Source organism: Electrona antarctica, assembly GCF_951216825.1.
Source record: "Electrona antarctica genome assembly, chromosome: 15".
In the NCBI taxonomy this organism is placed as follows: Eukaryota; Metazoa; Chordata; class Actinopteri; order Myctophiformes; family Myctophidae; genus Electrona; species Electrona antarctica.
In genome coordinates, this window is record NC_136796.1 from 29,747,524 (window position 1) to 29,761,421 (window position 13,898).

Here is a 13,898-nt window from a genome sequence, read left to right on the forward strand (position 1 = left end):
GGTCCCGAGACATTGCCAAAGCATTTCCGGGGGTCCCCGGCCAAAAACGTTGAGAACCCCTGCTGTACATCACCATGACCATGGGACATTTCTGTGACATTAACCACTTAATGTACATAAATTGATACATAAATATGTAAATTCCCCCCTAAGATACAGTATGTCACGAGGAAAAACTTGAGAGAATATCTTTTTCCATTAGTACAGATTGAAAATAACTTTCATGCTTGCCGTTTAACACATTGGATCCTAAGGACAGGTATACTCGTCATATACATACATTTTGCGGGGCACACATGATGCGTTTGATATCGCTATAAGATTTCCTCACTGTGTTTCATTTTTGTAACCGCTCCGGTTGCTATGCACGGTTATAGGGCCCCGCCCGCACTGTTTCTGTATGACCCAACCACATTAGCTTCTGTTTTAGCCACAGCCTTTGCACGCTCTTTTCTCTGAAACTAATGCACTGTCCGTGGTTTTGAACAAATTCCCCTGGCAGTACTTTGGCAGTTCTAAACAAAGACGTAACGACCGGCTTGTTTATGTTCAAATTGACAGTAACATTTGGCTCTTGGCCTCTCAAAGGACACTTTCACAGTAGAGGGTCACTCAAGCTCACAATGGGTCGCAGTGTGACGTGTCGTGGGGTGTTTTTGGCGAATGTTAGCCGGAATATGCTTTCTGGGGTTGAGATTGTTAATGTTTTCTCTTTCAAAAGATGTTTGCAGATTTTATTTGAAGTAAACCATAATGAGACGAAACAGAAACACTACAATTTGTTAAAAGAAGCAAAGAAACAAACACATTTTATTGGGGACCCACTCATTTTTTTATCAAATGATCCTGGAGACTTGAATTGAAAACCTGGCCACATAACTCATCATTAATCCCAACACATATCTAATATGCTTTCGTGATGTCCCTACGCGTCTCATGGATGGCGCTGTTGTTGAGTCAGTCTGTATTTGCCATAACTGTGGTATTTATCAAAATGCCAGGTGCTCGGTTACAAATTCCACACACACGCACACCAAGGTACAATTCAGATTTTATGGTCTTTAAATAGAGGCTTAGAAAGGGCAAAATGCAGGCATCGGTGATGAACGCCCACACATTCCCCACATTAAAATGACCATAAAAAGAGCTTATACTCTCGGCGTTATAAGATTTTGCATAAATATAACAAATGGACAGCATTATTCTGGCAATGCATCCACACCCACACAGTCTGTTTGTCTCTTTGCAGGCAGAGAATATAATTAAAGGTTGTTTATAGTTCAAATATAAACCCATCTTTACCCCTCTTTCAACTCTGACATTGAACAGTTACGTGTGTGTGTGTGTGTGTGTGTGTGTGTGTGTGTGTGTGTGTGTGTGTGTGTGTGTGTGTGTGTGTGTGTGTGTGTGTGTGTGTGTGTGTGTGTGTGTGTGTGTGTGTGTGTGTGTGTGTGTGTGTGTGTGTGTGTGTGTGTGTGTGTGTGTGTGTGTGTGTGTGTGTGTCTTGGCTATAAATGTTTATGCATTTAACAACTTATAAACAAGGTTTATGGCGTATTATAACTAATAATACAAAGTATAACTGCTGGTCATAATTGATAGATTGGTTGAATAGTTAATTAGACAGACATGTAAAACTGCAACCAAACACTTGGTCTAAAAGGGATTGGTAAAAAAAGAATTACTGTTCAATTTAACACAGGGTTCTCATACCTAAATTTTTATGCCATATACCTACAGTACATACGTAGCTACTCTCAAACCCATAGAACAGCTCTACAAGAGTGCGTTCAAAGTGTTTGACAGGAAGCCCCACTCATATCATCATTCTAACATCCTCCGGAGGCTCAATTTTTTTAGCTTTGATAACTTTAACCTTTTCAAACAGGTTGGGGTCATATACAAGACCTTACATGGTCTGTGCCCACCCCCCCTAAGTGAATTCATTAAACGAAAGCCCGATAGGGGAATCGGTATACCAGAGCAACCACTCGAGGAGACTGCGAAGTGCCGCACCGGCAAACAACATTCGGCCAAAATGTACAGGGTTGTGTAGCATGGAATGGCCTTCCTCTGCGTATAAGGGATTGTGCTACATTTCCCTCTTTTAAATGGTTGCTGGTTGCTTGAAAAAAAAAAGCTGCAACCATTCATGATTATTTTAGGTGTATTTCTTTTTTATGCTGTGTTCCCTATGTAATGTTATGTAAATGTATTCCACTGTTTGACTGTCTGTTTTTCCGTTTTGTGTTTCTTGTGAGGACTGTGGATGAAAATTAGCAACTGTGCTATATCCGGTGTATTTACGTCCATGTGACGTCCATTAATATGCATTGTCCTGTCCAAATAAACAAATAAAGTAAAGTAAAGTATGAATAATAATATATTCACATTTGTTATTTTATATTTTTTATTGTAGCAACAATGAAAACAGCACATTATAGGTAAACCAGATGCTTTTATATTTGACATTCCACAGACCAGAAGACGGAGCACTCTGGCCACGTTCAGGTGTTCTAAGCCGAACAGATATCTTGTGTTGTGTTTATTGACTGTTGCGTCTCCTCTCAAACGAGCACTTGCCCGGTCGGGCAACCTGAAAGCAAACTCCACCTGCCTGAAGGTTTTATTTACTTGCCAGGGGCAGTAAATTAAAGGGGCCCTTAGTGTCAACGCCTGTAATATAATTATATATATAACTCCCAGGTAACGTGTTTTTATTTGTCGAATCAGCCTCATGTTTAATGGGTTAAAACAAGTTGTACTATGGAGTATAAATCTGTGAAGTATTACCCACCGCAATTATGCCAGTGGCTTTTATACCGGCATCAAATCCTATGCGCTCCCTGCTGCCACAGACAAAGTGTGCCTTATCTGATTCGCTAGCGAACCCAAGCCATTCCGACACGTCGTGCTGTAGGCGTGAAAGGGCCTCATTTGTTTGTCTTTGTTTTATTTTTGGTTTTCTTAGAACGATGGTTGTTTTGTACGGAGACCTTGAGAATTCCCAATCCTAAAGTGGATGACAGCGCCGATCGATATGTCATTATAATTATAACAATAGTAAACCCTGGGAGGCTCTGTGTTTGTCTGCTGCTTAAGGAACTGTCTGGGAAGATCAGACGCAGGCTGTGCACAGCTCTGCACCACGCACGCACGCAAATATGGTTTATGGTGTGTGCATATACTGTAGACACAAGCAGACAAGTCATGTCTTATACACACACACACACACACACACACACACACACGGCAGCAACATCATTATCACTGAGAGGATAAGCCATTGCCTGTAGAGGATCATGGCCAACATTAGATGATTTTGTTATCATTCACTGCTCACCGTGCATGCACAGCTCTCTGCCTTAGTATCCCCATCACCCACGCAGCGGGCCATAAAAATAAATCCACTTTACACATCTGCTTCTTTACCGTGGGAATAAGAGGCATAATATTGACCTCATGATCTTCTTCAACAAGACTCGCCTCTTGTGGGCGCCCGAGCACACACACACACACACACACACACACACATACACATACACATACACACACACACTTTGCACGCGTTTTACCCCAGGAGAGTGTGTTCTCTCCTCCGCACAAAGACTTAGAAAATACTTGGGCAAAAACGGAGAAGTTCTGAAGGAGCAGACGGGCAGAGGCAGATCTTTCAGAGTTCTGTTTGTATTGCACAGAGAACAGAGTACAGCATCAGTCACCGTGGTCGGCAGCCTCACGGCGTCCGGACCAGTGTTGTTTTTGTCGATTAAAACTAAGACGAAAAATATTCGTCGACTACCTTTTTTCACTGATAAACTAAGCTAAGACTAAATATATTGAAAATTTCGTCAACAGATAAAAACTAGACTAAAATGTTAGGAAGGGACAAGTGGACAAGAGATCCAGTATAAGTCATTTTACACTTGGTTGCATGCTGAAAATAGCAGATCTACAAGCTCACAACATGTCACAGCGCGACGCGTTGTGAGCTTGTAGATTGGCTATTTACAGCAAGTGTAAAATCAGTCATTACAACGGCATCAAGGTCCGCCAAAATACATTTTAGTTGACTAAATCAACTGTATATTTAGTCGACTAAAATCTTATGACATTTAGTCGACTAAAACTAGACTAACACTAAGACATTCCAGGTGACTAAAATGTGACTAAAACTAAATAAACTAGAGACTATGACTAAAACTAAAATCAAAATGTGTTGCCAAAAAAACATTTACCGTATTGTCCCGAATATAAGACTCTGATTATAAGACGACCCCCATTTTTCAAGACTAATTTGTGGAAAAATAACATTGAATGTCAAATACGTCTCGTCCCCGATTTATAATACGACCCCGTTTTTTTTTTAGGATATTTCCATTGGAAAAAAACAAGTCTTGGCTTGTTATATATATATAGGCTAACGACATGCATGTGGAGATGTGGGCTCGGCCAGTGACCGCCTAAAACCCCCCCCAGACAACTGGTCAAACATCTCCACCTTAGGTGTGGTCACAAAGGAAGCACAGTATTCTAACTTGCTCCAAGGAAGGATATCGGAGAACTCGCCAGTTTACCAAGTCACTTTGTTAAAACTTTAAGCAATCTTACTTTCTCTAGTGTTAACTCTAAACAACTATCCTCTCTCTCTCTCTCTCTCTCTCTCTCTCTCTCTCTCTCTCTCTCTCTCTCTCTCACTCTCTCTCTCAATTCAATGCGATTTAAATGAAGGTCAAGTAAAAAAAAAAAAAAATGCACTAAATCACGGCGAGTTGGTAAACTGGCGAGTTCTCCGGATACCCCAAGGAACACCAGAACATCAATAGTGGCCAGTGCTGAGATGCCTGCCTGCATGCTAACACTTGATACATCACGTACACACGTACACACACACACACACACACACACACACACACACACACACACACACACACACACACACTGCATTTTACAAACAGATGCTAAAACCATGCCTTACAGTCTCAGTAGTTAAAGTAAATCTGAAGCGTTTTCACATAATTCCGACAACTGCATGTGATATGATTGAATGCGTTTTTTTAAGGTTTGTTTAATGTAACTTATTCTTGTTGTGAGCTTTCTCCATGCATGCCTCAACGGGCAATATATCCCTAATGGTGTGTGTGTGTGTGTGTGTGTGTGTGTGTGTGTGTGTGTGTGTGTGTGTGTGTGGGTGTGGGGGTGGGTGGGTGGGTGGGTGGCTGGCTGTATAATGTGTACATGTCTGTCTCCCATGCTCAAGGTTAATGTATACAGAGATAATGGAGAAGATGTGTACTGGCGTCTGTGTCACAACCAACCGCGTTGCATTACAGAGCTCAGCATGATGAAACAAGCTCCTTAACATCACACACACAAACACACCCCTCCTGTCAGGTCAACAGAAGAACCCCAGTGCAGCACACCAGTGGGTTTCCACACCACCCTCTTCACACCATCCTCTTCACTATACCTGCCCTACTAGGACGAGGAGACTTATGGCATAAGCCCTCGTCCTAAGCGCGTGCCTATAGTGAAATTCACTATACTCGTTCAATGGGGCTGTCCTGAGGCTGCCGGCTGCCGCTAACCAGTGTCCAGCACATTGATTGCTGCTGTCTATTTCCTGCTTATCTCTGGTATTACATCACCTTTGGGTTGTCTCTCCAAAAGGATCCTGTGCTGCTCCATTCAAAAATAATCCCCACACAACAGTCTGCATTTACACTACACTACACTACTGGCACACATAACTATCTCCTATGGCCTATAATTAGGAATGTCCCGGTCACGTTTCTTTGCTCCCGATCCAATTCCGATCATTTGATTTTGAGACATACCAATACCGATCTTTCCCGATCCGATCTTTATATTTTTATATACTGTAACACTTATGCCATATCACAATAGCAAATATCCTAATGTATGTCACTCTAGTCTAGTCTGTTGTTTCCTTTCAATTATTGAAAGGCAAAATGTGACTACCGTATACTTTTATTTTGTTTGAAAAGCATGGAATCATAGCAAAATAATGATGTATTGGTTAATTAGAGTGAATACAGTTCTACAGTTTATAGAACTGAAGTCAAGTTAAAACTCTTAAAGAGTATCTCTCTCATTCAGAGAGAGTACTACAGACACCTATGCCATCATGCATAGCGGGGTTGCATTTCCTTTGTTTTCATCATAGGTGTCTTTCACACCTGAGTGTGACTAGTCTTTGATGATCTCTGACTGGGACCAGAAGGTCCCAATGAGTTTTTACAAAATCTCATTGCTTATACATCTTTCTTTGAGATTGACATTACCCAATCCGATCGGGACAACCCTACCTATAACTCATGGACGGTTATCTAAATTGGCCTGTACGGGTTGTATACATTTGGACTGCCTCAGTGATTATAGTGCAGACAGCTTTGACCCGCCACGACATTCCATTTCGATGGACGCATGCTGTTGGGTCAAGGTCGGCCACCGCATATCGGTTATATGCAGCACAGTTAACCTTGCTCCTCAAGAGTGCAAGTGCTGCATGCAGGCTGATGCCTTTTATTTGACTGATCTCTTAAGCTCAACCAACAAACAGTTTTATGATTTTGATAAGCTTTAAGGGCCTTGAAAACGTGAAGCGAGGAACGCAGGCGTTGTTGCCTGGATCAACACAGGTCTCCTCCAGGTCTGTTGAAGAGGGGCGCAACAACGCAAGCGTAAAAAAAAAGCTAAACAGAATCCAGGTCTGGTGAGTCGCAGGCGTGTGCACGTAACGAGCACGCGCGCAACAAATTCACGGGACCGTGCTTACGTAAATGCACTTGCGTTGTCGCACCGCGACTTCTCCGAGCAAAAACACAGGTCTCATTGAAAATGAACTATAGGCGCGTTTTATCGCTCCCCGTTTGCAAGGCCCTTAACCCTTAGACAGATTACTACTGGAAAACACGTGGAGTTTTGCATTAGTCTTTTCTGCCCTGTACGTGATTTTCCGTAGTTCTCTTTTTTTATTAATACCAATATATTAATTCGGTCCGCACCTCTGTATAGACTATTGAGCATAAATATCAACTACATTTCCCAGAATTCCCGTGTCACGTGACACACGTGTATGCTTTCCTATTGGAAACTGACGCCCAGCCCCCAGTGAACAGGGGGGTTGGTTGACTCCTCCGAGGTGGGCACTGGAGGAAGAGTTTTTCAGCCAGGTTTGCAGTCGCCGCAAAAAAAACAATCTGAAAAATGATCCATCCGTGTCCAGAGGCATTCTCCAGTCCCAGACCGTTGGCCGGGCTGCAACATCCACCCTCGCGGATTACACGTGTGCAATGTTTTTTCTTCTCCCCACCGGAGTTACCACCAAGGCTGATGCCTTCGCTAAAAGGTAATTTTATTGTATTCGAAAATGCCCTAATATGACATGTCTAGTAAGACGATCCCTATATTTGGCCCGAGCCGACCTAGTGCTGATATCAGATAGATGTGGTAGAACCATATATGGATAGATCTAACTGGTTTAGTCATCGTGACAGGCATAGTCGGAGAATATATAACAAGGGTCGGTACTATAGGTGATCGACGTAGCTAACAAAAACATCTGATCAAATGAATGTATTGTACTGTGTCTTTGTGGGCCGAATCGTGGCATCGTGGCATACAAATAGATGTTTGTATAATTAGTATCACGATAAAATAATATGGCGACGTTAGAATGACACCACCAATGAGTGATCGCGGCTAATGTAGCTGCCCAGCGTATATCCAGCACCATCGCGTCACCACATTCCACTGGCTGTTGGCTAGTAGTAGTTGCTAACAAACGCTGCACAAATGGTACTGGCTATTGGCCGGGCCACAAGCCCGGGCAATAGCCAGTACCAATGTTGCTGGATGATTGCGACGCAATGGTGCTGGATATACCCTGGGCAGTTAGCTACATTACCAGCGATCACTCATTGGTGTTTCATTCTAACGTCGCCATATTATTTTATCGTGATACTACTTATACAAGCATCTATTTGTATTTTTCATGCCACGACTCGGCCCACAAAGACACTGCACAATAAAATCATTTGATCGCCAGCAGCCGGGTAAAACGCCATGTAATAGTAGCGTGCACTGACTACAGCTAAAATGTTTATTTCTTTTTATATATTTAGAACTGGCATCAGATGAGGAGGATGAGGAGGATGAAGAGTCAAGACTGCGATGGCGTTCTCCGACACTGAACCGGATTCATTCATTCATTCATTTCAGGGGGGGGCAGTTTTTGTTTTATTTAGCCTACTCACACATAACCTGACTCCGCCAGATGGGGCAGCAGAGAGTACACTGGGTTCCCCCCTCCTGCTCCCATCTGGGAACTCTCAGGCAGACTTGATGCCCGGCCAAAAAACCGCCTGGCCAATCAGCAGCAGCTAGAAGCTAGAAGCTGCTGCTAGAAGTTGCTAGAAGCTGCTGCTGATTGGCCAGGCCGTTTTGTGGCCGGGCATCAAGTCTGCCTGAGAGTTCCCAGATGGGAGCAGGAGGGGGGAACACAGTGTACACTCTGCTGCCCCATATGGCGGAGTCAGGTTAACTCACACACACACACACCGTCAAGGACTGGGTTTGGGGACATTTGGGAGGAGTAGCTCTGATCCATAGCTCTAAATGCGCATTTAGAGCTATGGATCAGAGCTAGGGGAGGAGTAACTGTTTTGTATGTAGGCCTATTTATTTTCTGTAATATTTATCATTTTATTATGTTAGTAGTCGTAAAAAATAAAAGACGCTTTTACAATGAGTTAGACCTGTCATGACTATTTTGTTCACTATTGTGAGGTTTATTGTATATGACTAAGCAAGTTTCAACTGTGATTTACTCTGTAACGGTAGATGGTAATAACTCAATTTCTTTTTTATAATACAGTATACATTCAAGTCTATATTTTGATACATATCATGGGCACCAAGTCATATCAAAACAATGTCCTTGGATGTGTTTTTTATCAAAACTGTGTTTCTTCATAACAGGTTTTTGAGATGCATGCATGAATAGACAAGGTACTGGTAAGACTATGTAAACATGGTATATATCAAAATGTGCGTTAGAATGTCTAATTTTACCCCAAAAAAGAATTGAGTTTATATGATGTTCCAATTTCAGAGCTATGGGGACTTTTAGCTGGATAGGTCAGATTGATCATGACTGACCATGCTATTTATAGATGGCAAAATATCTACAGTGGTACATGTGAGAAACTTTTTATTTTATTTTAATTGAACTAGACAACTCACCCTTTAAAATGAGATATTGCATGGCTATGTACGCCCAGCAGAAAAAAAGTTATTTAGAAAATAAAACTTCAACCGGGCATAACTTTTTTTGGTTGTCCTAGAAACAGAAAACAGTGTAAATGCAGGCTCTTTTAAATGGCTTCCAACACAAGAACTAAACATTTTATCAACTCAGTTCATTTTTTTCCTGTAAGCAGACAAGTCAAGCTTTCTCTGAAGGTCTTTCGTTGTCACACATTCACAACAGAGAATTTTCAATAAATCATTCAAAAAACGCAATTCTGCCATAGAGAAGTCTACCTACTATATAGAAATCCTTGAAACGCTCAAAGAGTTAAAGCTACAGCATTTTGCCTGCTTAAGCTGCTTAATGCAATAGTGGCATTTGACGTTTATTCCCCTGGGTGGCGGCAGACTGCTGGGCGAGCGCTGGCGCTTTGGCATGGGAGGTCAGATCAACATATGGAATGAATTCTGTACTGGAGTGTGTCTTGAGTGTACAGGGTTTGATGAGTTCAGATCAATATATGGAATGTCAGAACAGGAAGGACGGGTGGGGAGGATCAACATATGTGTCACACTGCCTAGTGTGGGTAGTGTTTGGCCGAAAGGCACAGGTTGAAAAGAAGCTCCACCCACGCGGCTGAATGCCGCGGCGGCCAGATTCCCGGAAACGCTTGCCCCCGCGGCAGTCAGCCGCGTGGGTGGAGCTTAATTTCCATCCACCAGCTGTCTAAAAACCCGGAAAATACATGTCCAGACAGCAGAAAACCACGCCTGTCTGGTAGGTCTGGCAACAGCTATAGGCCTAGCCTAGCCCCTCCCACTGGACCATACCAATCCTGAATTGATTCCACAATTTAACCAGTTAGTTCTCAATGTCCAGAGACGTCACAATTAACATACACATTTTAAAGTGTAACATACTCACTCAGTTTCCCACTTTACACAAGACCAATGTTGGCATTTATGGGGGTAAATAACACAAGAAACCTATTATAGGTTGTTAAATACAGTCAGTGGCAGGGTGACGAGATGGCCATGTATGGTGGCGTGACGTGTCACGAGGCGTGACCATACAGTATATGGAGGCGGGATGTCAAGAGGCGTGACCATATATGGAGGCGTGATGTCACAAGGTGTGACCATATATGGAGGCATGACGTGACACGCGTATATGCAGGTTTGCATAGTAAATGCGACCTGCGGTCGCAACAAATGTATACATTACTATTATAGCAATCACATGCTATGTAGTCTTTTTATTCCACATGCCATCAAAAATGACATTGACCTGTAGCAAGCGTGAAATGCTCTTAGCATTCGTACTGGATGCATTATTTCCATTGCAAGCAGGCTTCTGTATCACAGAGCTGACACCCATGGCCCTGAAATAAATGGCCAACATGTACAGTATGTACAGTACATAAACCAACGCTAATGCCTCCTTGACTCAGAGTTTGCAATGCACTGCACCTGAATGACTGCTCCCACAGCGCCGCATTTGATGCGGTGAATGGCACGCGCCCTATAGCTGCACGGTATTATGGCCAAGCCAGTGGGAATCGATGCTCCCGGCCTCCCCGAGGTGGTGCCCACCCTCAGGGGCTACCCGCATCAAATGGGCCCATACGAGCAGATGGAGAATGGATGAGGAGGGAGAGCCCAGAATGCCACCGCTGCAGATTTGCTTTGTGCATAGCTGCAGAGAGAGAGAGAGAGAGAGAGAGAGAGAGAGACGGTAATGTGGTAGGAGAGATGTAGACAAAGACGGTGAGTTCTCACATGCTTCATCTGTTTTCATATATTCTTAGTACTGGGGCATGGGCACAAATGATCATGTGGCGGATGCTTGGATGGAGGATTATCTCCCTGGATGTGGGCCCTTACTCCATTCTCGTCTCCGACCCACTACCCGCCTCCTTGCTCTCCCATCCATGGTGGAATGTGAATTGTCTTCCTAACCACAAGGCGTGCGCCTCATTTTTCAAAGCCGCCGTACCGTTTAACCAGAGACCGCATTCACACTCTCCAGTGCCTCCCAGTTCCACAGGAGCCCTCTCTCTCTCTACGCTTTAGATTATTAGATGACATTCTTAATCCGATTTGCTTTGAAGTTTGTACCGTCTATCCACCACTGTAACCCCTACTGTGGTTAACAAGGTGTGTGTGTGTGTGTGTGTGTGTGTGTGTGTGTGTGTGTGTGTGTGTGTGTGTGTGTGTGTGTGTGTGTGTGTGTGTGTGTGTGTGTGTGTGTGTGTGTGTGTGTGTGTGTGTGTGTGTGTGTGTGTGTGTGTGTGTGTGTGTGTGTTTACGTCCAATCATTCGTGCAGGCACCTACAGTAGGCATGTATGTATGCACACTGCACAGATGCGTGGGTGCATGTGTGTCATGTCTTTTCAATGATTAGCTTCAGTTGCGGAGTCTCGCAGGAATTGTGCTAGTGTGTTCTGCTTGCCAGGCATGGTTAAGGCAACGCTCAAACTCCCTGTGCAGTGAGTGCCACACTGGGAACATTTGTTTTTTTGTTCCCCCTGTTTTTCCTTCCCCTTTGATTTGATGTGAAAGCGAGCAAACACTCTGGTATAGCTGTACAGCAGTAGTCAAGGTGCATTGCCTGAGGATGTTTTACTCTGTGGGGCAAAAGCCAATTTATCCAAGGTCAGGTGTGAATCATTTAATGAATGCTGGCTATCAAATGTGAAGCGGAAAAAAATATGCAACTATTATTTATGAAGCCGGTTCTGGATACAAAAATATGCTGAGTTTTGTGCAAACTTCTAAACCTGATGCAAGCAGTTTTTTCCTTGTGGATCTGAATGCTGCCTTGTGAAAAGGTGTGGAATGCATTGCGGGATATGGATATATGTGTATAAGCCTCAATCTTCATTCAGTTATTGCAAACTTCAAAGTAATGTCCAACAAATATAACAAAGATTGCATGAAACAAAAGCTCTTGTAAGTTGATGTCTATCAGCAATGCATATTGCATTTTTCCAATCTAGTTGTTACACATACACAGCCTAACGTCAGGAAAGTTACACGACTCACCCACCTAAGGTGATGCCAATAATACTAATCACCGTAGTGTCACCGTGCATTACATGACAACTCCTGCCGGACGGTCGTTAAAGTTGATTGAGTTGGATACTGTTTCTCCCTCTAACATTTCCTCGTATGTCTAGTTTATTGAAATAATGTCATGCACATTTGTCCAGTGCATAACCTACTGCAGTGCAGGCCTTGTTGAATATATTTAGAAGACATTTTGAAGCTCTTGCTACTGAAATGATCGATTAATTACATTATATGGAGAAATCCTGTCATTTAACATGCATCTCAATGAGTGAGAAGGACGTACGTAGTAGGTGGGGCTTAGTTAATTTTTGGCTAATCGGTTAGTTATTCTGTTAGTCTGTGTCGATCTTTTTTTAGAAGGATATCTCGAGCAGTCATGAACCGTAAATCTTGGTGCTCCTGGGCCAATTAACCTTTCAAAAAGGAGCGTGGCTTTGGTCTGTCACAAAAAGGCACATTACTTTTGAACAGATTAACATAGCACAATACTTTAAAAAAGGGCCCAGGAAGAACTGATTAACTGGTCACATGCATCATTAAGTTATATTGGCCAAACGAAGACATGGCACTAATGAACAACGTGCAGTATAGACAAACTGCCATCTTGGGGGAAGTCTGTGCTCTACTGAAAACATTTTCTAGTGCCATTTGGCCAAATGGCATGGACGGGTACAGGCTTTAGTATAGTTCCGACATACTATTGGTCCGACTGTTAGATTAGACCAACAACCTACTGTACCTCAAACCCTAACCCTAACCACAAGCACGAAGCAACGCATGTTGGACCAACGCATGTCTGGAGTGACAGGTGATTTCCGCACGTCTGACCTTTGGTGTGTCGGATCTGCGTGTGCACCCTGGACAGACACCAGTGTTCATTTCGGTGACTAAAACTATGACAAATTGTTTCTCGACTACCTTTTTTTCACTGACAAACTAAATAAAAACTAAGCTATGATGACTATAACTAACACTTAATATATTGACAAATTCATCAACAAATACAAACTAGACTAACGTGTTAGGGTGGGGAGTGGGACTACTGGAGAAGAGATCCAGTAGAACTAGAAGACAATTCATTTTATGTTTGGTTGCGCTTCGGTGTTGCGCTCTGAAAATCTACAACTCATTGCAGCGTGACTCCTTGTGGGCTTGTAGATCGACTATTTTCAGCATGCAGCCAACATTAACACCAAAATACATTTTTGTCGACAAAATAAACTAGATTTAGTCGACTAAAATCTTAGGCTATATTTAGTCGACTAAAACTATAGCTAGACTAAAACATTTCAGATGACTCAAATATGAAAATGTTTTCAAGAGACTGACTAAAACTAAATAAAAAACATTCTGTCAGCGACCCAAGCAACCGGCCTAGCTTCACCACACTGTGATTTGTGTGGCTTCATTCACAGACTGCACACAGTATTACTTTCAGTGCTACCAGACAGTAGCTTTGTGGTTAGAGTGTCCGCCCTGAAACTGGGAGGTCGGGGGTTCGATCCCCGGCCGGGTCATACCAAAGACTGTAAAAATGGGACCCAATGCCTCC

The 13,898-nt window shown here is 43.0% G+C and overlaps 1 protein-coding gene across 1 annotated transcript in view; it reads left to right on the forward strand.

Moving 5' to 3' along the window:
- Positions 1-13,898, forward strand: part of adgrb2 (adhesion G protein-coupled receptor B2) — a 538,535-nt gene that overhangs the window by 11,631 nt on the left and 513,006 nt on the right. The window lies entirely within an intron of this gene.